General features: G+C 42.0%; 1 protein-coding gene across 2 annotated transcripts in view; it reads right to left on the minus strand.

The window, feature by feature from the left end:
• LOC134212770 (protein Star) overlaps positions 1-25,289 on the minus strand; it is a 150,361-nt gene that overhangs the window by 110,137 nt on the left and 14,935 nt on the right. The gene's annotated exons all lie outside the window — the stretch shown is intronic.

The following is a 25,289-nucleotide window of genomic DNA, read 5'->3' on the forward strand; positions in this document are numbered from 1 at the left end:
ACCCGCCTTCTTCTCTTCCATGAATTTGGCAGATTGGAAACCTAGTAATGAATTAATCTTGGTCCTGCCAACTAAAAGCGGCTCCTGAGAAGTAAATCAAATGCTTCTGGTTGCAGACGGGAGTAGCGGGTGCGGGTGGACTCCCCAGCCGACAATGCAAGGGGAGGAAAGCCGCAACGAAGTCTGATTGGAGCAAGGACAAATTGGTGGATGCCAGAGAAAGACGCGACATGTCAGTCACTCACCGATCCAACTGATCAGTTTAAACGTTGGCTCGACCACTTAGAATAACTTCTTCAAGTTCTGAAGGCTTATCCTAATTCGTATGTAGGGAAAGGTTGACAATTCTCTGACGGCAGCCGACAGGATTCCGGCCCGGATGATAATGTGAAAATTATCCTGGAGCAGTTCATTGAATTTCAAGAGTCCTTCCATTTGGTACTGATTAGCCACGGAGAAACCTTCCATCGTCTGAATCGCAAAAAACTGTGGGCGTCCCAGGGAGGTCTAGACAAAATCGAGAGTCCTGTGCAATGGAGTCGCTAAAGTGAAATGACCTGGTTGTACACTCCCACTCATCAACGTCAGCAAGACCAAATTGCTGTATATGAACAACTCCAACTCCACGGTAGCCGGGCAAACAGTGGAGAAGGTCGAAAACCAAAGCCAGCCAACGTCGGGTAGCGGACCAAGATCAACATAGAACATGGGGATCCAATCGGCCCAGGCAATGCCGATGTCTACGTTTTACAGCTCGGGCCTGGTAGCCTCACAACTGGATCCCGAATGCTGAGCCCCATCGACAATGCCATCGAAATCCAATTTCAACAGCAACTCCACAGTGTGAATGGACGGTGAACTCTGGAAGCAAGCGCTGGATAGGAATCTGGCAGGACATCGCAGCAGAGGTAGACCTGAGATATCCTGGCGATAAAAACCTAACAGAAAAATAAACGAAGTCGTTAGGAGTCAGACTTGGGCCCAAGTCAAAGATGGAGAGAAAAGGACCCAATTCCCAGTGCCGTATAGCCTCTGTAACAATGTAACAATACCCATCGCTATGTTTACAAAGTAATAGAGTTTATTTTTGAACTTGTTTGGAAGAATGTTTTATCTATCTATTTACTTAACCATGCGGGACTCGCACCGTTGTTTTACAACATCTTTGAAAAAAGCACAAGTGTCGTGCACAAGAGCGGCGGGACTGCGTGAGTAATCCAGGACCAAGCGAGTCACGGAAGTTTAAAAATGAATTTCTGTTTGTCTGCACCTTATAGACTTATAGTGTGAAAATTTGTATACAGAGGTTTTTGGGGCCGAAAATGGAACACCAATTTCTTCATAGCTCGAGAATGAGTCAAGAAAATGGAACCAAATCTGGCATGTGGAGGTTTTGGAAAGGAAGATATGTTTCAGTGGTGGTTCGAAACCCCTCTCCTTCTGGAAAGAGGAGCTCCCATACAAATGAAGCATAAATTTCTGCATAACTCGAGAACTAATTAATTTTAGGCAAAACGAAGTTCGTCGGGCCAGCTAGTTTTCATAAAACAAGTGGAACTTTAACTCTCAAAAAAGCGGTTTGTTTTCAGTGTATCGTACCATTGCTTGAAGTAAGGTATTTAAAGGCGAATCTGCAACCAGACACCTGAGAAAACATCTCAGATCGTGCCTCAGATGAGCCACAATGACCTCAGCACACCCGTGCATGTTACTTAGAGACGCCCGTTTCAAATCACTCAGAGGCTGAGTGAAATTGTATGCCGTCTCTTTTTTCCCACGGAAAAAGTTACTCAATTTTCGTAAAAGTGGAACAACTCAAATTTTGAGTTGTTCCACTTTTTACGAAAATTGAGTAACTTTTCCGTGGGAAAAAAAGAGACGGTATTACAATTTCACTCAGTCTCTGAGTGATTTGAAACGGTGTGTGGGTGAATTTGCTTCCTGTATCCTGTCTATGGGTTTGTCTAGGGATCCTATATTAAGAGATGTGCGAATACTTTTCCAGACGATTTAGCAACGCTGGTACTTTCGTAAACAAACGCTGCCAGCACTTGCCGTGGGGCAAAATGTTGCAGCTCGAACATGACTTTACATATAATGGCATTTTCAGATTTCGTTGTCTAACGTCCAACAGTGCATTATCACTAAAATAAAAGTGCAATACAAATGAACAAAGTACCATGCATAAACTAGACTACTTCAACTTTCCAATGTAAAACAAATTGTTCATTCGACAAAACTTTTCGTAAACTCTTTTTCATTACAATTGCAATACCTTTCAATCCGCAACAATAACAATGTTCATTTGGCTCAAATTCTGACAGCTCTCAATGCTCGATTGGCTCAAGATGGCCGCTTTCGCATATCTCTGAATGTAGGACAGGGATGGAATGCTCCTCAGAGCGAATCAGGAGAAGAAAAAAAATGCTCACTGCTCTCGACACACGAATCTTTGCTCTTCTCTTTTGTACTTTGGCGTTTCACTCTTTTTCGGGGAGCTCCGAAATATATTCATTTTTCAATGATAACTAAATAGTTTGACTCAATGAGGTGAGGAAAAAGTTGCTCATTGAGTATCTTTGAGTCTCTTTTATTAGGACGGAATTGGTGGTGGCAAAAAAAAAGATAATTAGTTGGCTAATCTAACGGTAGCCAGTAGGTCATTGTATTTATCGCTTTGTTTAGAAAACAATTCAATCACTGCCATAATGCGTGTTTAGGACTGTTGCATTTAATTTTACACGTTGAAGACATTCCCCTGAATGAGCTTAATAATTTTCATTAAAAATTTAAGCAGTCGCAAACATCCTGTATTAATCGGTCAAAACGGTATACACTGGAGTCACTTTTCATGCGATTTAATATGAGGCTTAATTTTTATGCGGATTTTAGGTCTCATGCGTTTAAACGCGTTTACACAATATTTTGAAATAGGTCTTGGTGCCTTTATGCCACTACGATCAAGGGATCGCTCCCTGGCCCTTCCCTTTTCATCTTCTTCAATCATCATCATCATCATCTATCTATCTATATATATAAAAAAATGAGTTTGTTTTTCCTTTGAGGCATTATAACTTGTGAACGGGTTGGCCGATTTGCATGATTTACTCACCAATCGAATCGTTTTGGGCTCTTTTGTTTGTTTATGTATATGAAAAAATAGAACAATTTGCTAGGGAAAGTTGAGAAGTTGTCTAAATGAAACGGTTTCATGAGTTCTGAAGAAAGCCATCAAGCTCGAACTGAAATCGATCTAGAGTGCGACGCCTCAATCAATTAAATGATTGACCGATCAAAAATAAAACCCGAGTGAGATCAGTCAGGTTCGCCTTGTATAAGATAATTTCGTCAATAATCTCTTTGCAATCCAAATTGTAATTACTAACCAGATAAATATAGAATTGCGTATATCAAGCTGCGTGTTGCTTAGAAGCAGTAAATAATTGATGTAAAGATAGACTGGTGTTCATTTCTACCCGTTCATGGACACGGTCCCTATTCTCATGCTGGTCTCATAAAGGTGCGAATGTGTGAGGCTGTTGTGCGGGTAGCGATGGTATGACAGAAGTGTGCTTACATTTCTCTGTACGTTCAGTTGGAAAGATCAACAAAATGATGCTCCTCAAAGAGGCACATTGAGACTAACGGTTTCTCTCAATGAGCGCCGCTCCTCATTTTTCCCTCAACGAAGAGCATCTTTTTTATGTTTTGATCATATCCGTGATGTTTTGTTGCTCATATTTGATGAACTTTTTGCTCATTGAGCTCATTGTGCGAGTAAACGCCAAGCCTGATGTAGGATCCCTACACTGAACCCAAAATTCATCCTGAGAATTAGGTTCTGCAGCATGACGTCACGAATGAATTCGGTCCTCGTCGAATGAACTTTTGACAGTTCAGTAGTACTTTCGACTGACTCCGACAACGGTCGAGCTCGTGATTGGTTGGCTCCCCTGTGTCCAACAAAAAGTACTACTGATCTTTCACCAGATTGAGGTTACGTACAGATGCTGCAGAACCTAATGACTGAAAAGTGATTCGTTACCGCCCCTTTACGATCGTCATTTACATTTCGGATGATTTGCATTCGATGGATCCACACAATAAATTACGAGCTTTTGGATGCGAATCATCCGTTGACCGACTGATTGGTAAACAGAATACGAATGATTTTTGGGATTATGTTTGTCTGATTGGATTATGATTATCTAAGGAAGAAAATTCCTATTCCAAATGGGAGAAAACAAATTTACACCATGCTGATTCGTGCTAAAATAATCTATGTCAACAAAATGAAAAAAAAAGTTTTATTCAATATTTTTATTGCATTCATTGTACACATTTATATTTTCATAATACTTGGTTTTTACATCACCATTCCCAGTACAAACATAAGTTAAGGAATAAAGATAACCAATGCTAAAACCAATGGCTAAATTAATTTAAAACTAATAACCCAAGCAACCAGAAGTTCGGATAAGAAGTGCTATTTTGGCTTAATCAGCTCTCATTTTAAGTAATTTTTATGCTACGTTTAGACAAGGCAAGTGAATTGATCAACTCAGTTGAATTCCATCGACTTGACCATGAATTGAACGTGTAAACATTCCAATTCAATCCAATTGATCAATTGACTTGACTTGAACGAAAGTTGAACCTGCTCAACTTTTTCATTGGAAGATAAAAACAAACAAAGCAAACTGACACACTGAAAAATAAACAAACATTTGCATATGGCGGCAGAATCTCCCGTTTCCTCGTCCGTTGCCGTCTTTTAAAAGTGTTAAAAGTTCTTGTGCAGTAAAGTTTAAAAAATGTCGCGGTGGTCCGAGGATAAGTCGCTGGTCTTCGTGCAGCACTATGAGAAGTATAGGTCCTTGTGGGATCCATCATATAAGGATTACTGAACTGGACATCCGGAACCAAGCCATAAAGTTGTTATCAACGGATATGGAATGCTCCGGAATAACGATGACGACCGACGATGTGAAGAATCGTATCAAATCCATCAGGACCACTTATGCAGCAGAGAAAAGGAAGATTGAGAAATCGAAGAAGTCAGGCTCGTCGTCGGACGACATATATCAGCCGTCATGCAGTTGGTACGAGGTTGCTGACCGGTTCCTGCGAAAGTCAGCAACCATCAGACCAGTGTTCGAAAATCTGGTAAGATAAGTTTCTTTATTTTTATTTGAGAGAGATGCATATTCTTAGCAGAAAAACTGCGACGGAAGCAACCGGGTTTTGATTGTTCTATTATATAATTATATTATATTCTCTACTGAAATTTGTATCGATATACAAACAAATTACCCAACTTCGGAAGTAAATAGTGCGCTGAATTCTCATGAGGATGCGCTAAGCAACGCATAGTTTAATTTTACAGAAAGTTCCGAGGAAAGTTCTTACTTCCACATCTTAATTATGTGCTACACCGACAATATTAAATTTTAGTCAAATATAGTTTAGGTCCGTTCATAAATTAAGTTATGGTGTAGGCCGTGCGTTACGATCCATACAAAAAATTAAACCTTTCGTACAAAAAGTGTTACAAGGTGAGGGTGGGAGTTCAAAATCATCAAATTTAGCGTAACGTAATTTGTGAATCAGCCCTTTTTCGCGGTTTTCGGTCGAGTCGATTATTTATTTAAAACAAGAATGACTGTCGCATCTGTCGAAAGTAAATAAAACCATCAGAGCGTGTCCCAGATTCCAAAACAAGGAACATAAAATTTGGGATTTTTTTCAAAAACTGCACATTTTTTGTATAAGTAAGTTCAACAGCATCTGACTTAGCATTATGCGTTAGATGTACTACAGGAGTACAATGCGGTAAGTGTTTTAAAATTTGACCCTTAGCCAGTTTCTGAGACCTCAGGCCAGTTTCAAATTCAACTCGACGTTTTGTTTACATTTTCATTTTGATTTCCAGCATTCCGTTTCCGTCAAGCGGATGTACGCTTAATCGAGCTACGCTGAACGAGTTTAACTGCAAGAACGGTACCAGATTATGGGAACCATGTATCGTTCGAAAACTTAGAAAACCCGTGAGACATACGAAGTGTAACTCAGTGTCATTTTGGGAGCAAGCAGTAATTGATCAAGGGAACTTGGCCGTGCAGAAGAATTATAAGATGAAACCCCCAAAAACTGATGAACGCTTCGCATTGCTGGTCAATTCGGGGAAGAATATCGCCGATTTTGGATTAGATTTGAGAGAGGAGTGGTTGTGAGGGAACAAACGAGATCAAATTCCAGTTCTACGAAAAAAGAACAGGTGCGGAGAAGTTACTTTGATGTCAAGAATGTGAACAACTATGGCATTGTACACGCTGAAAATGTAAGTAACTTTACATATAACAATAAAAATAATGCTGCGACTTGCATCTGTGTCCAAATAAATATTCAATAACGTCACAAACCAAAGCTGGTGAAGTACTGAGCGTATATAAGGATACCGCGGATAATCAGGAATATGAGGATTAACTAATGCTTATGATGGACTACATATGCGTCATCAAACTGTAAAACAATGACCATTGAACGATCCTTTACTATCCTCTATTGACAAGAGAAAGTGTATACATGTTTTGAAACCCAACCCGTTCGCGTTAAGAGAGAGATTGATGATAATAGATAAGTTGAATAAGTAAATAAGTTAAACTGCTATTTGATTGGTTCAAGAAGTTGAATCGTATTCAACGTCCCCTTTACAACAGTGCTCTATGTTGAAAAGTTTATAAGCTGCAGAGAAGGACATCATAATTCTTTCTCTGTAGTTTTTAACCTATTTTGTATGTTTTGTGGTTCAATGATTTACTTACTCCCTATTCTAACTTTACTTATGTATATTCCAACAGCTATTGTTGGAAAATTTTCATATTAATTAGCGACAAGGCTGCCTAATCATGTTGGAAAGTGCATGCTATCATGCACTTTAGATATTACGTATAGTATCTTCTTCTTCTTCTTCTTCTATTGAATTACATCCCCTACTGGGACATTGTCGCCTCGCAGCTTAGTATTCATTAAGCACTTCCACAGCTATTAACTGTGAGGTTTCTAAGCCAAATTACCATTTCTGCATTAGTATATCATGAGGCTAACACGATGATACTTTTATGCCCAGGGAAGTCGACACAATTTCCAAACCGAAAATTACCTAAACCGGCACCGGGAATCGAACCCAGCCACCCTCAGCATGGGCTTACTTTGTAGCCGCGCATCTCACCGCACGGCTAATATGGTGGACACAAGTGTGTCCCCCAGCTAAGGAGTGCCCCCTATCACGTATAGTATATGCCCCTGGAAAGTAGAAAAATTGCTTGACCAAACCTGGGAACTTGAAACCAACCAGCTTAAGAATAGTTTGCTTTACAGACGTGTTTCATACCACTGAGTTACGAGAGGCACGTAAGTTTGATAGAATGGTTGAGTATAAATAGATATTACATTAACACAACACTACGAACACCGTGATAAAATTACTAACGCGGACTACCGTGATCATAAAATCATGGGAACTTACTCACAAAGGATGTTTTTGCCTTTCTCGTATACTAAGTATACGTAAAGGCTATATGATCGCTCCAAAAACAAACTTTTTATAGGAGGACCGGGAAAGCTCACCAGACTGATCAAAGCAACGGTGGATGGTGTGCAAAACTGTGTGAAGATCTCAGGCGAACACTCCAGTTCGTTCGAATCGCGCCGGGGACTAAGACAAGGTGATGGACTTTCGTGCCTGTTGTTCAACATTGCGCTAGAAGGTGTCATGCGGAGAGCCGGGTGTAACAGCCGGGGTACGATTTTCAACAGATCCAGTCAATTTATTTGCTTCGCGGATGACATGGACATTGTCGGCCGAACATTTGCAAAGGTGGCAGAACTGTACACCCGCCTGAAACGTGAAGCAACAAAAGTTGGACTGGTGGTGAATGCGTCAAAGACAAAGTACATGCTTGTGGGTGGAACCGAGCGCGACAGGGTCCGCCTGGGAAGCAGTGTTACGATAGACGGGGATACCTTCGAAGTGGTCGAGGAATTCGTCTACCTCGGATCCTTGCTAACGGCTGACAACAACGTTAGTCGTGAAATACGAAGGCGCATCATTTGTGGAAGTCGGGCCTACTACGGGCTTCAGAAGAAACTGCGGTCGAAAAGATTCGCCACCGCACCAAATGTGTCATGTACAAGACGTTAATAAGACCGGTAGTCCTCTACGGACATGAAACATGGACAATGCTCGAGGAGGACTTGCAAGCACTCGGAGTATTCGAGAGACGGGTGCTTAGGACCATCTTTGGCGGTGTACAAGAAGACGGTGTGTGGCGGCGAAGAATGAACCATGAGCTCGCCCAGCTCTACGGCGAACCCAGTATCCAGAAGGTAGCTAAAGCCGGAAGGGTACGATGGGCAGGGCATGTTGCAAGAATGCCGGACAGCAACCCTGCAAAGATGGTGTTCGCTTCCGATCCGGCAGGTACGAGACGACGTGGAGCGCAGCGAGCGAGATGGGCAGACCAGGTGCAGAACGACTTGGCGAGCGTGGGGCGTATTCGAGGATGGAGAGATGCGGCCTCGAACCGTGTATTGTGGCGTAAAATTGTTGATTCAGTGTTATCTGTATAGATGTAGACTAAATAAATGAAATGAAATGAGAAAGCCCGGGGACCCATAGTGTTAATTACCGATCAACTCAGTTCGACGAATTGAGGTGATGTTTGTGTGTATGTGTGTTTTTTTTCCTTCCTAAGCAATGGAGGGAGAATCTGCTCAACAGACATCCTGGGTTGTCCAGGAAGTGCGGGGTTAGGGACCACCTCCAACCGCAAACGAGGGAGGCAGGACTACATCCCCGACCCGCTAAACCGTTTCCATTGCCGCCAAGCCCATCGTCGCTTCGGTACAACCAGAAAGTAATGCTTCAAAGGGGGGGCAGTGCACAACGCACCCTCGAGGTTAGCTGCGTGTCCTTGCAGCATCGAACATCGTAACTCGCTGTAACTGGAAAAGGCGACATGGTCTACGCCAAGGTCTACCGCAGCAACACCAAGTGCCAGTGGACATCCGGCGTAATCATCGAGGTCATCGGACGGGTCAACCACAACGTGCTACTGGACGATTGGCATGGACGGAAGAAGCTTCTTTCATCTGTGTTCCTTCTTCCTTTTTTGTTTCTCTTGTTCCTTCTTTTTTCTTCCTTATTCTTAATTTATTATTTCTTCTTCTTTATTCGTTATATCTTCTTCTTTGTTTCTTCTCCCTTTTTTCTTCTTCTTTGTTCCTTCTCCCTTTTTTCTTTTTCTTTCTTCCTATTCCTTTCCACCTTTTTTGCTTGAATACATTAATACTAAATCCTAAATTTGCTTTTCTACTAAATCCTTAAAATGATACATATAAATTAATGTGTCCCTAAATTTCGAAATACCTGAATTCCTGAATCCCCGAATACTCACATTATTAAATTCCCTAAATATCCAAATTTATACTAAATATCTGAAGTCCTTATCCTCTAATACTGAAGACACACTTGTGGTACAAGTACCACGGTTATATACCCTATACTGCCGTGAATCGCATATTTGTCCCATATGAATAGGAAACCCAGCAAAGATGGGACAGATATGCGATTCACGGCAGTATAGTACATAATGTACCATGGTTTTCCACGTTGTACCAGCATGGTACAAAGTGATACACTAGTGGTACAACTTGTACCATGGTACGAATACCACCAGTATGTCATTAGTATAAATCTTTAAATTCATGAATTCATACATTTATGAATTTCTCTATTTTATATTTTACAATTTCCTGAATTCGTGAATTTTTAGTCCCAAGTTTTCAAATTCGTGAATTGTTAATTACCTGAAGTCACAAATTTTCAGAATTCCTAAATTATTAACCCTTATGCGGCCGACGGGTTACCCGTGTTCCTTTTTCAAATTCAAGTGGTGATATTTCAATGAATTTTAAAAGCTGAAAGCTGAAACTCGGTGACATCTAAGAACTCCATAAAATGTAGCATCTGTGAGAAAATCACGTTGATACAGTGAGGAGGGACGTGGGGAGGGGCATCTGATTTTTTTTACCACGTGGATGGCCGACAGGGTACCCGTGTTCCACTAAATTGATATTTTCATAACTTTAACAATTTTCAACCGATTTAGATAATTTTGATAGTTTTGGAAACAGAAACTCATATACTTTTTGCCCATAGTCAAGGTTTACAGCTTTTGTCCATGGTTATACAAGAAATCTTTGAAGTAAGACTTAAGAGTCTACACACGTATCCGAAGGACTATCAACCAGTTTCGAATATATATCATGCTCATTGCGCTTCTTAGGGGTCTCCAGGTGCTTCAGAAACCCCTGGAGTAAGGCCTAAGTCACCCAAAAAAAATTCGGGAAGAAGATCTTAGGGTCTGCTAGCGTAACCAAAGGTCTATCGTGTAAATTCAAAAACGGTACATGCTCTTTATGGTGCTTAGCATATAATGCTTGCACAGTATATGTTTCGGGTCATCCAATGACCTGTTCTTAAAACATGTTTGCATTCCAGGTAGTTCTTGTTGCTGTCATTGATTCCAGATAGTCTACAAACTCCATACAGTCAAGGTCTTCGGATCAATCTCCGTGATGGAGGCAGTTAACGAAGAATAAACCAGTTGCGTGACCCCTTCTTGGTATATGTTTGTATTCAAAGTAGTTCTTGTTGTTGTTGTGGGCTCCAGGTAGTCTACGAACTCCATAGAATCAAGATCTGTGGATCAATCTCCGTAATGGAGGCAGTTATCGAAGAATAAACAAGTTGTGTGACCCCTTCTTGGCATATGTTTGTATTCCAAGTAGTTCTGGTTGTTGTCGTGGGCTCTAGGTAGTCTACGAACTTCATAGATTCAAGGTCGGTGAATCAACCTCCGTAATGGAGGCAGTTATTGAAGAATAAACATGTTTTGTGACCCCTTATTGGCATATGTTTGTTTTTCATGCAGTTCTTGTTGTTGTCGTCAGTTCCAGGTAGTCTACGAACTCCATACAGTCTAGGTCTTCGGATCAATCTCCGTAATGGAGGCAGTTATCGATGAATAAACAAGTTGCGTGACCCCTTCTTGGTATATGTGTATATTCCAAGTAGTTCTTGTTGTTGTCGAGGACTCCAGGTAGTCTACGAACTCCATAGAGTCAAGGTCTGGGGATCGACCTCGGTAACGAAGGCAGCGTTTGAACAATAAAAAAGTTTTGTGACCCCTTCTTGATATATGTTTGTATTCCAAGTAGTTCTTGTTGTTGTCGTTGCCTCCAGGTAGTCTACGAACTCCATAGATTCAAGGTCGGTGGATCAATCTCCGTAATGGAGGCAGTAATTAAAGAATACACAAGTTGTGACCCCTTCTTGGTGTATGTTTGTATTTAATGTAGTTCTTGTTGTTGTCGTGAGTTCCAGGTAGTCTACGAACTCCATACAGTCAAGATCTTCGGATCTATCTCCGTAGTGGAGGCAGTTATCAAAGAATAAACAAGTTGCGTGACCCCTTCTTGGTATATGTGTGTATTCCAAGTAGTTCTTGTTGTTGTCGAGGACTCCAGGTAGTCTACGAACTCCATAGAGTCAAGGTATGGGGTTCGACATTGGTAACGGAGGCAGTTATTGAAGAATAAACAAGTTGTGTCACGCCTTTATGGTATTTGTTTGTATTCTAAGTAGTTCTTGTTGTCATTGGTTCCAGGTAGTCTACGAACTCCATAGAGTCAAGGTCTGTGGATCAATCTTCGTAATGGAGGCAGTTATTGAAGAATAAACAAGTTGTGTGACCCCTTCTTGGTATATGTTTGTATTTCATGTATTTCTTGTTGTTGTTGTGAGTTCCAGGTAGTCTACGAACGCCATACAGTCAAGATCTTCGGATCAATCTCCGTAATGAAGGCAGTTATCGAAGAATAAACAAGTAGTGTAACCCTTTTTTGGTATATGTTTGTATTCCATGTAGTTCTTGTTGTTGTCGTGGGCTCCAGGTAGTCTACGAACTCCATAGAGTCAAGGTCGGTAGATCAACCTCCGTAACGGATGCAGTTATTGAAGAACAACTGGGAGGGACGGAAGGTAGCGGTTTTCCTCCAATACCTTTTCCGAACTTAATCTATTACATGTTGTGCATATGCATAATCGAGTTTCAGACATAGTAATTAATTTCCACTCCGGGTGGCTCAATACCCGGAACATAGGCAATTAACTTTGAATGTACTGAACTCGAAAGGCGATCTCTCTTCGCTTATGTGGTCGAGTTGGGATCTGACGACCAACTGGCCCAATCTCACACAACCCTACTTCATCGAGCGCCGTTGGTGATGAAGCAAGTGTGTAGGAGCCAGATAACACTAAATACTCATCCTACTTGGTTGGCATTGTACAAAACATATATGAGAGAGTTAGTTCTAGAAATGTATTGTGAGGGTTCGGCTACATGCCCGGTGCTGTGAATTTGGTTTCATCAGTACCCGCTAAACGGAGGACGATGGAGGTCCTTCGTAGCTTAGTTGGGAAGGCACCTGTCTAGCGTACTGGTTTCGTGCGATCAAACCCCACCGAAATTCTGTAGATCAATCTCCGTAATGGAGGCAGTTGTCGAAGAATAAACAAGTTTTGTGACCCCATCTTGGTATATGTTTGTATTCCAAGTAGTTCTTGTTGTCTTGAGCTTCAGGTAGTCTATGAAATAGAGTCAAGGTCGATGGATCAATCTCCTTAATAGAGGCAGTTATTTGAAAATAAGCAAGTTGTGTGACTCCTTCTTGGTATATGTTTGTATTTTAAGTAGTTATTTTCATTGTCGTGGGCTCCGTAATGAAGGCAAGGCAAAATACGTGAATGGAATCCGTATTTTTTTTTTTGTCGAAGAGACGTACAAACTTATCAACAGGTACTCATAAATGATTCATAATAAGCTACAGGCAGTGAAAGTTATTTCATGAAAATCTTTATTGTTTGCGGCAAATTGGATCGAAAACGTGATAAAATCGGGTTAGGCAAAATCAGGGGTAGACAAAATCTGGGAGTGACAAAATCGGGTCAACCTCATCTGAGTAAATATACGCATTCCTAGTACAGTAGCCGTTCGATAACTGCAAAATGTTTACTTTTCAGTTATCGAATGCCGTTCGATAACTGCAACGCCTTCTAGACGTCAAACGGTTGTCAATCGAACGTCAAATACAAGAAAAGTGCATCTAAATGTGCAGCGCAATGCAGCTGTCATTGAGTCTGACATCGGTTTGAAGTTTAGCGGTCCGATAACTGTAAAACTGTTGCAACTATCGAATTGCAGTTAAATGATTTGCAGTTATCGAACGTCTGCTGTAGCAACCCTATAACCAGAGACCGGCGGAGTGAAAAACTGTCGAAATGGCAACGTATGAAAATGCATGAAATCGTGAAAATGATAATGGCAGCACTTGAACTTTTTGCTTGCGTCTTATGGGTGCAAAAAGTAAACAAGTCGAAATGGAACCGCTTTTGACGGATCAATTGGAAACAAGATGGCGTCTTCGCCGATCTCTTATTCTAGTATTTCTAGTCTGCTGTAGTTTTTGTTTTTGCCATGGTACTAGGTAGTCTATGAACTCCATATAGGAATGATCTGTAGATCAACCCACGAACGGAAGGCTATTGATATATGTTTGCATTTCAAGTAGTTCAAGTTGTTGTCATTAGCTCTGGGGAGTTATTGAAGAATAAACAAGATGTGGAACCTCATCTTGATATATTAGCATTCCAAGTAGTTATTGTTGTCTTGTTGTTGTTGATTCCAGGTAATATACAAACTTCATTGATATCACTAATATGAAGTCTATGCTTTGGAAATGCAAAATGTAAATAAATTGGAACGATACAACTTCACGCCGAGAACGTGAGGGAAAAAACGGGCTAATATCGCAAAGATCATGTACCATATTAAAATTAGATTAAGGCCACTCCTTACGGAATCCAAGTTTCAAATTGCTCGCGTTTTTGGGGGCACACCAATCGATACGGAGGCGGCGCACAACTGTATTTTTTGTTGATTTAGCTTTGCTGCGTCGCAGCATGCGTGAAATAATGAAAATGACAGTTGTGCGTTACTTCCGTATCGAGTGGTGTGCCCCCGAAAACGCGAGCACTTTGAAACTTGGATTCCGTAAGGAGTGACCTTAAAGACCCTCTAGATATTCGTGTAAGCCTAGAAGTTTTACTCCATAAATTTCTAGGATGACCATTAGCATATGCCATGAACGCATTTTATTCATGGGCCCCAAAGGCATGTACCAAATTTAAAACAGGCTGATATATCTCTGGTGTAGATCCTTATGCCTTACTTCAGGGTTTTCTTGGATGACCATGAACATTTAAAATGGGTGCATTCTATCCTACGTACTATAAAAGGCATGTATAACTATTCAACTAGGCCGAAGGAACTCTGGTTACGCGTGAAGTTCTTGCTGATTGTTCAAGTGTTCTCTTGGATACCCATGAACATATGCAATGAAAGCGGTATATTCAATGTACTAAAAAGGGCATATGCCACTTTTGAAACAATCCGAAAGGTTACGTGTGAAGATCCTGAGGCCTATTTTAGCATTTTCTTGGAAGACCATAAACATATGCAATGGACGTATTCTTTTCTATGTACCACAAAGGGCATGTACCACTTTTGAAACAAGCCAAAAGATCTCTGGGTACCCATGCAGATTTAAAGTCCTATTCTTGGATGACCATGAACCTATGCAATGGACGCAATCTATTCTATGTACCACAAAGGGCATGTAAAACTTTTGAAAAAATCTGAAACCTCTTTAGTTACGCGTGTAGATCTTAAGGCCTTTTCCAGGGTTTTCTTGGATGACCATGAACATATGCAATAAAGGCGTTCTATTATATGTACCACAAAGGGCATGTACCAGTTTTGAAACAATCTAAAAGATCTCTGGTTACGCGTGTAGACCTGAAGGCCTTTTCCAGGGTTTTCTTGGATGACCATGAACATATGCAATGAAGGCGCCAGAGGACTTATCCGAGAGATTTCTTCGATAGCGCAGAACATATGTAGTGATCACATTTGATTTCAAGATGCGCAAAGAGCATGTACCACTTTTGAGACAAGTCCATAGACCCATGGTTACGAGTGTAGACCTTAAGGCCTTACTCAGAGATTTCTTGGATGACTCGGAACATATACTGTGAACGCATTCTATGCTAAGTACCACCAAGAGCATGTACCGTGTTTGAATTTGCATAATAGGCCTTTGGTTACGCGAGTAGATCTTTAAGCTTTACTCCAGGGATTTCTCGGATGACTAAGACTTCATTTCAGGGATTTTTGCATTACCCGAAGCATATACTGTAAACACCTTCAATTCTAAGAAGCGCAAAGAGCTTGTAGCATATTTGAAACTGGCTGAATGGCCTTTGGTTACACGTGTAGACTCTTAAGCCTTACTTCAAAAATTTCTTGGATGACCATGGGCATAAGCTGTAAACCTTGACAATAGGCAAAAGGTATATGAGTTTCTGTTTCCAAAACTGTCAAAATTATCCAAATCGGTTGAAAATTGTTGAAGTTATGAGAATATCAATTTAGTGGAACACGGGTACCCTGTCGGCCATCGACGTGTGTTTTTTTTTGTTGGCCGCATAAGGGTTAAACTCCTAGAATCCGTAACTCCAAATCCCTAAATTAGCAGATCGGATGGTTATAAGTGCTAACAACGTTATTTTTCCTATACACAATTCGAAATTAGTACCAATTGTCCGATCCGGCAAATTCATTTTGGGACATATTTCTAAAGCAAATATATATACCCTAGTGTTGTAAAATGATTAGTCATCGCAAAAATTCTTCTTATATGTTTCAGGATTTGAATTCTCAAATTTCCTCGCCGATGATGAGTACCAGTTATCAGGATCATATTGATTCTGGCCCAGAAGAAAATGAGGGTAATTGCAGCACACAAAATCAAACCGGATATGTGTCGTCGAAAATTAATAATAAGAAAAAGCGTAGACAGAATCCAACCATCGAAGCTGTGAACAAACTGGAGAAAATTTATGAATCAAGTCGGACAGATCTAACAGAGGACGAGTACGATATATTCGGAAAACACATCGCCGCGAATCTTCGAAAGCTGAGTGTGCTACGTGCCTTGGATGCGCAGGAAAAGATCAATGCAATACTATTGAATGCAAGAAAACTGGAACTAACAACGCCTTCAAGCATGAACCAAACAACCAGAAGAAAGGATAGATTCTCTTTTGATTGCAGCGGAGTACTGAACGATCATGCTGCACCTCTTTATGAAACGCAACCGAGCACCCAGTCGAGCAAAGTATTGACCGATCATGCTGTTGTTCTTTATGGAACGCAACAGAACATCCAGTCGAGCAAAGCAATTCAGGATCATGCTGCTATTTATGGAACGCAATCGAGCAAACCAGGTACATCTGCATGTACGCGTGTACATAAATCGAATCTTTGCGGCTCGACCAGTTCAAGAAGTACGCCACCAAACATACTGACGCAACGTAAAATAAGTACACCCGTATTCGCGAGTACGAAATCTTCACCTCGAACAGCTGTATATGGCGGAAAAACACTGGATCATATTACTGGTCACGGCAACAACGTGCGTAAAAGCGAACAACCAAGTTATCAAAACTCATCCGATAAACCATCGTATAGAAAGCAAACAGATATGGACCCGGTACAATTCGTTTACAAAGTAAAGGCAACAAATGTCAACTCAAAACATGAAGTGATTAATTCAGTCGGCGATATAGTAGAATTAAACGACGATATTCAGGATAATGATGCTACTGATTGGTTGGATAATTCATTTGGCGCTGAGGATTACGGTCTAGTGGACGAAAGCTCGATGATCAGCGAAGATATGTGTTGACTCGTGTGTTGATAAAATGTGTGTGAACCAGGTAAAAGGTTATTTGAAGAGTAGTATAATTATACTTATTATTGATTAATATGTATGTTTTTTTTGTTTCAGGATTCGTTTACCATAGCCTAAAAACTCCTTCAAACTTTTCTTTGAATTTTTGTTCTTCTGTTTTGTTACTCTTAACAGAGTAATCTGCCAGGGAGTATATGAATAAAATAAAAACTAAATGTAATATGTAGTAATATTATACTACTAGTAGAAAATCACACTAGTGATTTTTACACTAACTCTTTCTAAGCCATTGGAATAAAATAAGAATAAATTTTTAATCAATTTATTGGTCGTGCTCAGTCTTCACGAAAACATGAACCGCGTTTAAACAAGTGCAGTTTTCCCGTGTGCAAGTTCACACTCAAACATGCTTACTAGATCCAAACCGAGTTCATCATAAACCGAACCAAATCGCACCCGGTTTGAACACGAGTGTGCCCAAGTTCAAACACACGTGTTTGAACATGGAAGTTTAAACATCGGTTTACACACAGCATGCTGTTCATCTGTTCATATTGGTCGAGTGGTTTCTCTTCTTCAGTAGCGGTGATGGCCTAGTGGTAACTCGTTTGGCGTTCGCTCAGGGCACTAGTATTTGAATCATAGTCTATGGTTTTTATTGAGGAATGGCACATGAATAGTTTAAGTTTTATAAATGCCACTTTTCAGCCCTTGTCAAATGGTTTGCGCTTGGTCCGATATATCAATATCATAACAATTTGTTTACTCAACATTTTGCATACATTCTTCAGATATTATTCTTAATGTTTATAACAACTGAATATTAGGTGCATTTTCCGGGTAAGACAACCGGCAGCCTCCAATGTAATAATTATTTAAAGTGTCCTTGCGTTTATGTTCTAAACAAGGTAAAATACATAAGTATCTGTTCGTCTGTCTAAAATGTAGCCCCTAATTATTTTATATCCGTAACATATGCAAGCATGCATTTTGTTTTTGTTAGATACGATGGGATTAGCATATCGTGAATAAAATATAGATGTTAATTCCAAAAAGTTCTAAAACACATTTTTAGTGGGGAGGGAGGTTGATAACCGAACATTCAAATTGATAGAAATTCAAATAGATAGTAGGGGTCTGTCCATAATTTATTATATGTTGCTATGTATAAGTAATACGACGATGACAGTATACAATACAAAGAAAATTCACAAACGATGGAGCTCCAGGTCAGAAATGCCCACAAATCCTTAAACAGAAAAGTCTTATAAACTACATGGCTCTCATAAAAGTCAAAATCTCCAATTATGACAATCTAAAAAATTGCGAAAATGGAATTAAAGTCCCGTTGATCATAAGGTCGAAAACCCTCTCTCCCTGGAATAAAGAAATCTCTATGCAACCCAGAACTTCGCTTCAGATTCTCAATATATTTATCAAGTACCACTGCAAAGTAGAATAAATTATCCTTATCTAAACATTTTAAAAATTTTAGAAATATGAACTCATCAGTTTTTTGGTGGTTGTAGAAAGAGAATTGCTTTCAGAACCTAAAAAATGGAACAAAAAGTTCCGCTCAGAGCAGATTCGAACCTAAGACGTCCTGAATGAAAGGCCTGAATCAAGACCTCACCTCTATAAATGCTTCGTTATGCAAGTGTGAAAAATTTGCACAACATATTTCAATTTTTCAATCATACCTTCATTGAAGTTTGGTTAAATTCTCTTATTCAAGATATGAATAACAAGGCTGGGAAACGTGAAGAATCAACAATAGTTTCCCTAGCAACCCGTTCATTTACCCAAGCGTAGCATTCTCGTGTGCAAGCGCACATGTTTGAACCCAAGTTTAAACTCGATGTTTGAACATTGTGCATTGCGCCTGGGTGTAGGTATCGGAGTTCAGGCTCGTGTTCAGATTGCTATGTGCAAGTTCGAACATAGCATGCAATGTTTGATTGGGTACACAAACTTACGTGAACATCTCACATGTTGCACCTTGAAGACTGGTCGTGCTAATTTATAAAATTCACAGCAAAAAATGTTGTTGAATATTACATCGAAATCGATGCAACCCGTCGATTCCATCGCTTGGTGAATATTACACTGCGCGATGTACTCGACAGCCTGCTGTGTAATAAACAGAAGCGATGTGATTATTTCTCGATGTAAATTTTTTTCGATGTAATGGAGGCGATGTGACATAAAGCTACGTAAAATAATGCGATGTACATGACATTTGTTTCATTGAGTTGTTTCTTGTATTCTTACGTCAATAAGTTTTAAGCCTAGTTTTTTTTAAAAGATTTGTATATTTAATTACATAATGTCGGCATGATAAATATAATAAATTTTTATGCTCACTATATGCTAATCTGTCATAAAGGTGTTTGCCCTGTATCCCGTCGGCTTCAGGGGCCGGGTCTCATGCAATGGCGATACACCTTGAACCGGTCAACTGATTCATCTTCTTCAGTTATAAGCCGTGTCCCACAAGCTGGTGTTGGCAAGTTTCTCCACGTTTTCGTCATCGTCGGCAGGTGCTGGATCATCCTTGTGGTCCGTGGTCTACGGCAGAACTTTCCGCAGATTGGGCGAGTCGATATTGGGCAATTTCCCTTCAGGGCTCGCTTCCGGATTACCTTCACTGGAGTGAGGTTAAACAGAGCGTTACAGCATTCGGAGGAAATTTGAAACCGCTGCAAAAAAAAAATGGATGAGCAATGTAGCAGGAATCAGTCAACGTTCACGTTTTATAGTTTTTATCTGTTTGGTAGAAATTCCAAATGCAAACTCCTGGGATTCCAAATGGATATAGTGATATAGGGATATAGTGATTTCAAATGGAATGTTCCGCTGATTCTAATAGGAAACCTTCTAGAATGCTAGATGGAATCATTCTGGGATTTGAAATTGATTTTTCCAAAGATTCTTAATCTAATCCTTCTGAGATTTCAAATTGAAGGCTCCTAGGAATTCTTTTCGGGATTTTAAATGGCTCTTGAGACATTAAAAGAATCCATCTGGAATAAATAGAATCTTCCCAGAATCTTAAATCGAATCCTCCTGAGATTCCAAATAAAATCCTTCTGAAATTTCAAACGGAAGGCTCCTGGGGTTTCGCTTTCCCTTTCTGGGATTCCAAATCCGATTATTCTATGATTTTAAATAGATAGTATCTGGGCCAGTTTCTGGGATTCTATGTAGAATCCTGGAATCTTTCATGTGGGATTTCAAATGAAAGGTTTTTGAGATTCCAAATGTAATCCTCATGGGGTTTCAAATGAAACTTCTGGGTTTCTAAATGGATCAATTTGGGATTCCAAATTGAATTTTTCAAATTCAATTTTATTGGCATATTGGTCTGGATGCTGCTCGTATAGAAGAAGGGAGCAGCGTGTGTGCGGAAGCAGATTGGAAAGAAACGGAATCCGATTGTTATCGCTAGGTTGCGAGAAGTGTAAAAATGGTTTGAAAGGTGTTAAAGTATGCGAGGGCCATTTGAGAATAATTAAATTACGGCAAAGACGGACATCCTTTCTGGGGATGGCTCTGGCAGTGAATGAAATTCATTCGGAAGTTCCTCTGGGAATTCCTCGGGAAGTTTCTCTAGGAATTCCTCTGGAAGTTTCGCTAGGCATTTCTCCGAAAGTTTATCTAGGAATTCTTCCGGATGTTCCTCTAGGATTTCTTCCGGAAGTTCCTCCAAGATTCCTTCAGAAGTTCCTTAAAAAAATCCTCCGACAATTCTCTAGAAATTCGTTCGGAAGTTCCTCCGGAAAATCCTCCAGGAATTCATCCAAAAGTTCCTCTGGAAATCCCTTCGGAAAATCCTCCAAAAATCTCTCTGGAAGTTCCTTAAGGAATTCCTCCGGAAGTTCTTTCTTGAATTCCTCAAAGCTCCTCCAGAAATACCTCAAAACGTTTCTCCGGAAATTCCTCCAGGAGTTTCTCCGGAAGTTCTTCTAGAAAATCCTCCGGAAGTTCCTCTAGGAGTTCCTCCGAAAGTTTCGCTAAGAATTTCTCTGGAAGTTCCTCTAGGAATTCCTCCGGAAGTTCCTCCAGGAATTTCTCTGGAAGTTCCTCTAGGAATTCCTCCGGATGTTCCTCTAGGAAATCCTCCGGAAGTTCCTCCAGGAATTCCTCCGGAAGTTACTCTAGGAATTCCTCCGGAAGTTTCTCTAGGAATCCCTCCAGTTCCTCCAGGAATTCCTCCGGAAGTTCATCCAGGGATTCTTCCGGAAGTTCATCCAGGGATTCCTCCGGAAGTTCCTCCAGGAATTCCTCCGGAAGTTCATCCAGGAATTTCTCCGGAAGTTACTCCAGGAATTCCTCCGGAAGTTCCTCCAGGAATTCCTCCGAAAGTTCATCCAGGAATTCCTCCGGAAGTTCCTCCAGCAATTCTTCTGGAAGTACCTCCAGAATTTCCTCACGAAGTTCCTCCCTGAATTCCTCCGGAAGTTCCTCCAGGAATTCCTCCGAAAGTTTTTCTAGGAAATCCTCCGGAAGTTCCTCCAGGAGTTCCTACGGAAGTTTCTCCAGGAGTTCCTACGGAAGTTCCTCCAGGAATTCCTCCGGAAGCTCCTCCGGAAGTTCCTCCGGAAGTTCCTCCAGGAATTCCTCCGGAAGTTCCTCCAGGAGTTCCTCCGGAAGTTCCTCCAGGAATTCCTCCGCTACTTCCTCCGGGAATTCCTCCGGAAGTTCCTCCAGGAATTCCTCCGGAAGTTCCTCCAGGAATTCCTCCGGAAGTTCCTCCAGGAATTCCTCCGGAAGTTCCTCCAGGAATTCCTCCGGAAGTTCCTCCAGGAATTCCTCCGGAAGTTCCTCCAGGAATTCCTCCGGAAGTTCCTCCAGGAATTCCTCCGGAAGTTCCTCCAGGAATTCCTCCGGAAGTTCCTCCAAGAATTCCTCCGGAAGTTCCTCCGGAAGTTCCTCCAGGAATTGCTTCGGAAGTACCTCTAGGAATTCCTCCGAAAGTTCCTTCAGGAATTCCTCCGGAAGTTCCTTCAGAAAATCCTCCGAAAGTTCCTCCAGGAATTCATCTGGAACTTCCTCCAGCAATTCCTCAGGAAGGTCCTCCAGCAATTCCTCAGTAAGTTCCTCCAGGAATTCCTCCGGAAGTTTATCCAAGAATTCCTCCGGAAGTTCCTCCAGAAATTCCTTCGGAAGTTCCCCCAGGACTCCCTCCGGAAGTTCCTCCAGGAATTCCACCGGAAGATCCTCCAGGAATTCCTCCGGAAGTTCCTCCAGGAATTCCTCCGGAAGTTCCTCCAGGAATTCCTCCGGAAGTTCCTCCAGGAATTCCTCCGGAAGTTCCTCCAGGAATTCCTCCGGAAGTTCCTCCGGAAGTTCCTCTAGGAATTCCTCCGGAAGTTCCTCCAGGAATTCCTCCGGAAGTTCCTCCAGGAATTCCTCCGGAAGTTCCTCCAGGAATTCCTCCGGAAGTTCCTCCAGGAATTGCTCCGGAAGTTCTTCCAGGAATTCCTCCGGAAGTTCCTCCAGGAATTCCTCCGGAAGTTCCTCCAGGAATTCCGCCGGAAGTTCCTCCAGGAATTTCTCCGAAAGTTCCTCCAGGAATTCCTCCGAAAGTTCCTCCAGGAATTCCTCCGGAAGGTCCTCCAGGAATTCCTCCGGAAGTTCCTCCGGGAATTCCTCCGGAAGTTCCTCCGGGAATTCCTCCGGAAGTTCCTCCAGGAATTCCTCCGGAAGTTCCTCCAGGAATTCCTCCGGAAGTTCCTCCAGGAATTCTTCTGGAACTCCTCCGGAAGTTCCTCCAGGAATTCTTCTGGAACTTCCTCCAGCAATTCCTCAGGAAGTTCCTCCAAGAATTCCTCCGAAAGTTCCTCCAGGAATTCCTCCGGAAGTTCGTCCAGGTATTCCTCCGGAAGTTCCTCCAGGAATTCCTCCGGAAGTTCCTCCAGGAATTCCTCCGGAAGTTCCTCCAGGAATTCCTCCGAAAGTTCCTCCAGGAATTCCTCCGGAAGTTCCTCCAAGAATTCCTCCGGAAGTTCCTCCAGGAGTTCTTCTGGAACTTCCTCCAGCACTTCCTCAGGAAGTTCCTCCAGCCATTCCTCAGGAAGTTCCTCCAGGAATTCCTCCGGAAGTTTATCCAGGAATTCCTCCGGAAATTCCTCCAGGAATTCCTCCGGAAGTTCATCCAGGAATTCCTCCGGAAGTTCCTCCAGGAATCTCTCCGGAAGTTCCTCCAGGAATCCCTCCGGAAGTTCCTCCAGGAATCCCTCCGGAAGTTCCTCCAGGAATTCCTCCGGAAGTTCATCCAGGGATTCTTCCGGAAGTTCATCCAGGGATTCCTCCAGAACTTCCTCCAGGAATTCCTCCGGAAGTTCATCCAGGAATTCTTCCGAAAGTTCCTCTAGGAATTCCTCCGGAAGTTCCTTTAGGAATTCCTGCGGAAGTTCCTTTAGGAATTCCTGCGGAAGTTCCTTTAGGAATTCCTCCGGAAGTTCCTTTAGGAATTCCTCCGGAAGTTCCTCTAGGAATTCTTCCGGAAATTCCTCCGGAAGTTCCTTTAGGAATTCCTCCGGAAGTTCCTCTAGGAGTTCCTCCGAAAGTTTCTCTAGGAATTTCTTTGGAAGTTCCTCTAGGAATTCCTCCGGAAGTTCCTCTAGGAATTTCTCTGGAAGTTGACGTTGACAACGCTGCTCGACAACGGACCAGATCTTTACTGTACGGCAAATCCTTCAAAAATGCCGTGAATACCAGGTCCCAACGCATCATCTGTTCGTTGATTTCAAGGCGGCATACGACAGTATAGACCGCGTAGAGCTATGGAAAATTATGGACGAGAACAGCTTCCCTGGGAAGCTTACCAGACTGATCAAAGCAACGATGGATGGTGTGCAAAACTGTGTGAAGATTTCGGGCGAACACTCCAGTTCGTTCGAATCGCGCCGGGGACTAAGACAAGGGATGGACTTTCGTGCCTGTTGTTCATCGTTGCGCTAGATGGTGTCATGTGGAGAGCCGGGTGTACCAGCCGGGGTACGATTTTCAACAGATCCAGTCAATTTATTTGTTTCGCGGATGACATGGACATTGTCGGCCGAACATTTGCAAAGGTGGCAGAACTGTACACCCGCCTGAAACGTGAAGCAACAAAAGTTGGACTGGTGGTGAATGCCTCAAAGACAAAGTACATGCTTGTGGGCGGAACAGAGCGCGACAGGGCCCGCCTGGGAAGCAGTGTTACGATAGACGGGAATACCTTCGAGGTGGTCGAGGAATTCGTCTACCTCGGATCCTTGCTAACGGCTGATAACAATGTCAGTCGTGAAATACGAAGGCGCATCATCTGTGGAAGTCGGGCCTACTACGGGCTCCAGAAGAAGCTGCGGTCAAAAAAGATTCGCCACCGCACCAAATGTGTCATGTACAAGACGTTAATAAGACCGGTAGTCCTCTACGGACATGAAACATGGACAATGCTCGAGGAGGACTTGCAAGCACTCGGAGTATTCGAGAGACGGGTGCTTAGGACCATCTTTGGCGGTGTGCAAGAAGACGGTGTGTGGCGGCGAAGAATGAACCATGAGCTCGCCCAGCTCTACGGCGAACCCAGTATCCAGAAGGTAGCTAAAGCCGGAAGGGTACGATGGGCAGGGCATGTTGCAAGAATGCCGGACAGCAACCCTGCAAAGATGGTGTTCGCTTCCGATCCGGCAGGTACGAGACGACGTGGAGCGCAGCGAGCGAGATGGGCAGACCAGGTGCAGAACGACTTAGCGAGCGTGGGGCGTACTCGAGGATGGAGAGATGCGGCCTCGAACCGTGTATTGTGGCGTCAAATTGTTGATTCAGTGTTATCTGTTTAGATGTAGACTAAATAAATGAAATGATTGACTTGCGGACCCTCCGTAGACTGCGTGGTTGGCGACGTGTAGCAATATGGACCGAGCCGAATGTAGAAGACTCTTATATACCGCACAGGCCGCTTCGGCCTTAGTCTGAATAAATAATAATAAAATTAAAAGAACAGAACTGGGCGCTTTTAAACTGGGGGTTCGCTAACTGGGCCGAAGCCCAGTTAAAAAGCAGTTATTGGCAAGATGGACCAATCGTGGTCATAGCCAGTCAGGAAAACAAATCCATCTCCTCGTCAGCCCAGTTAAAAAGTTGTTATATTACTCACGGCGTTCGTTAACTGGGCTGGTGTTTTAGCCCAGTTAGCGAACGGTTACTGTATTTACTTTCATAGCATTGTTACGGGACTGATTTGCGATTTGATTCTGTAGAATGCAAACGTTTCTTCTAAAACTAATTCCCTTTTCTGATAGAGGAAAGGTTATTCTGTTGGTACATATCGTTATTTTCTCAGAAAATGCTCGCTTCAG

Source organism: Armigeres subalbatus, chromosome 2, assembly GCF_024139115.2.
Source record: "Armigeres subalbatus isolate Guangzhou_Male chromosome 2, GZ_Asu_2, whole genome shotgun sequence".
Lineage (NCBI taxonomy): Eukaryota > Metazoa > Arthropoda > Insecta > Diptera > Culicidae > Armigeres > Armigeres subalbatus.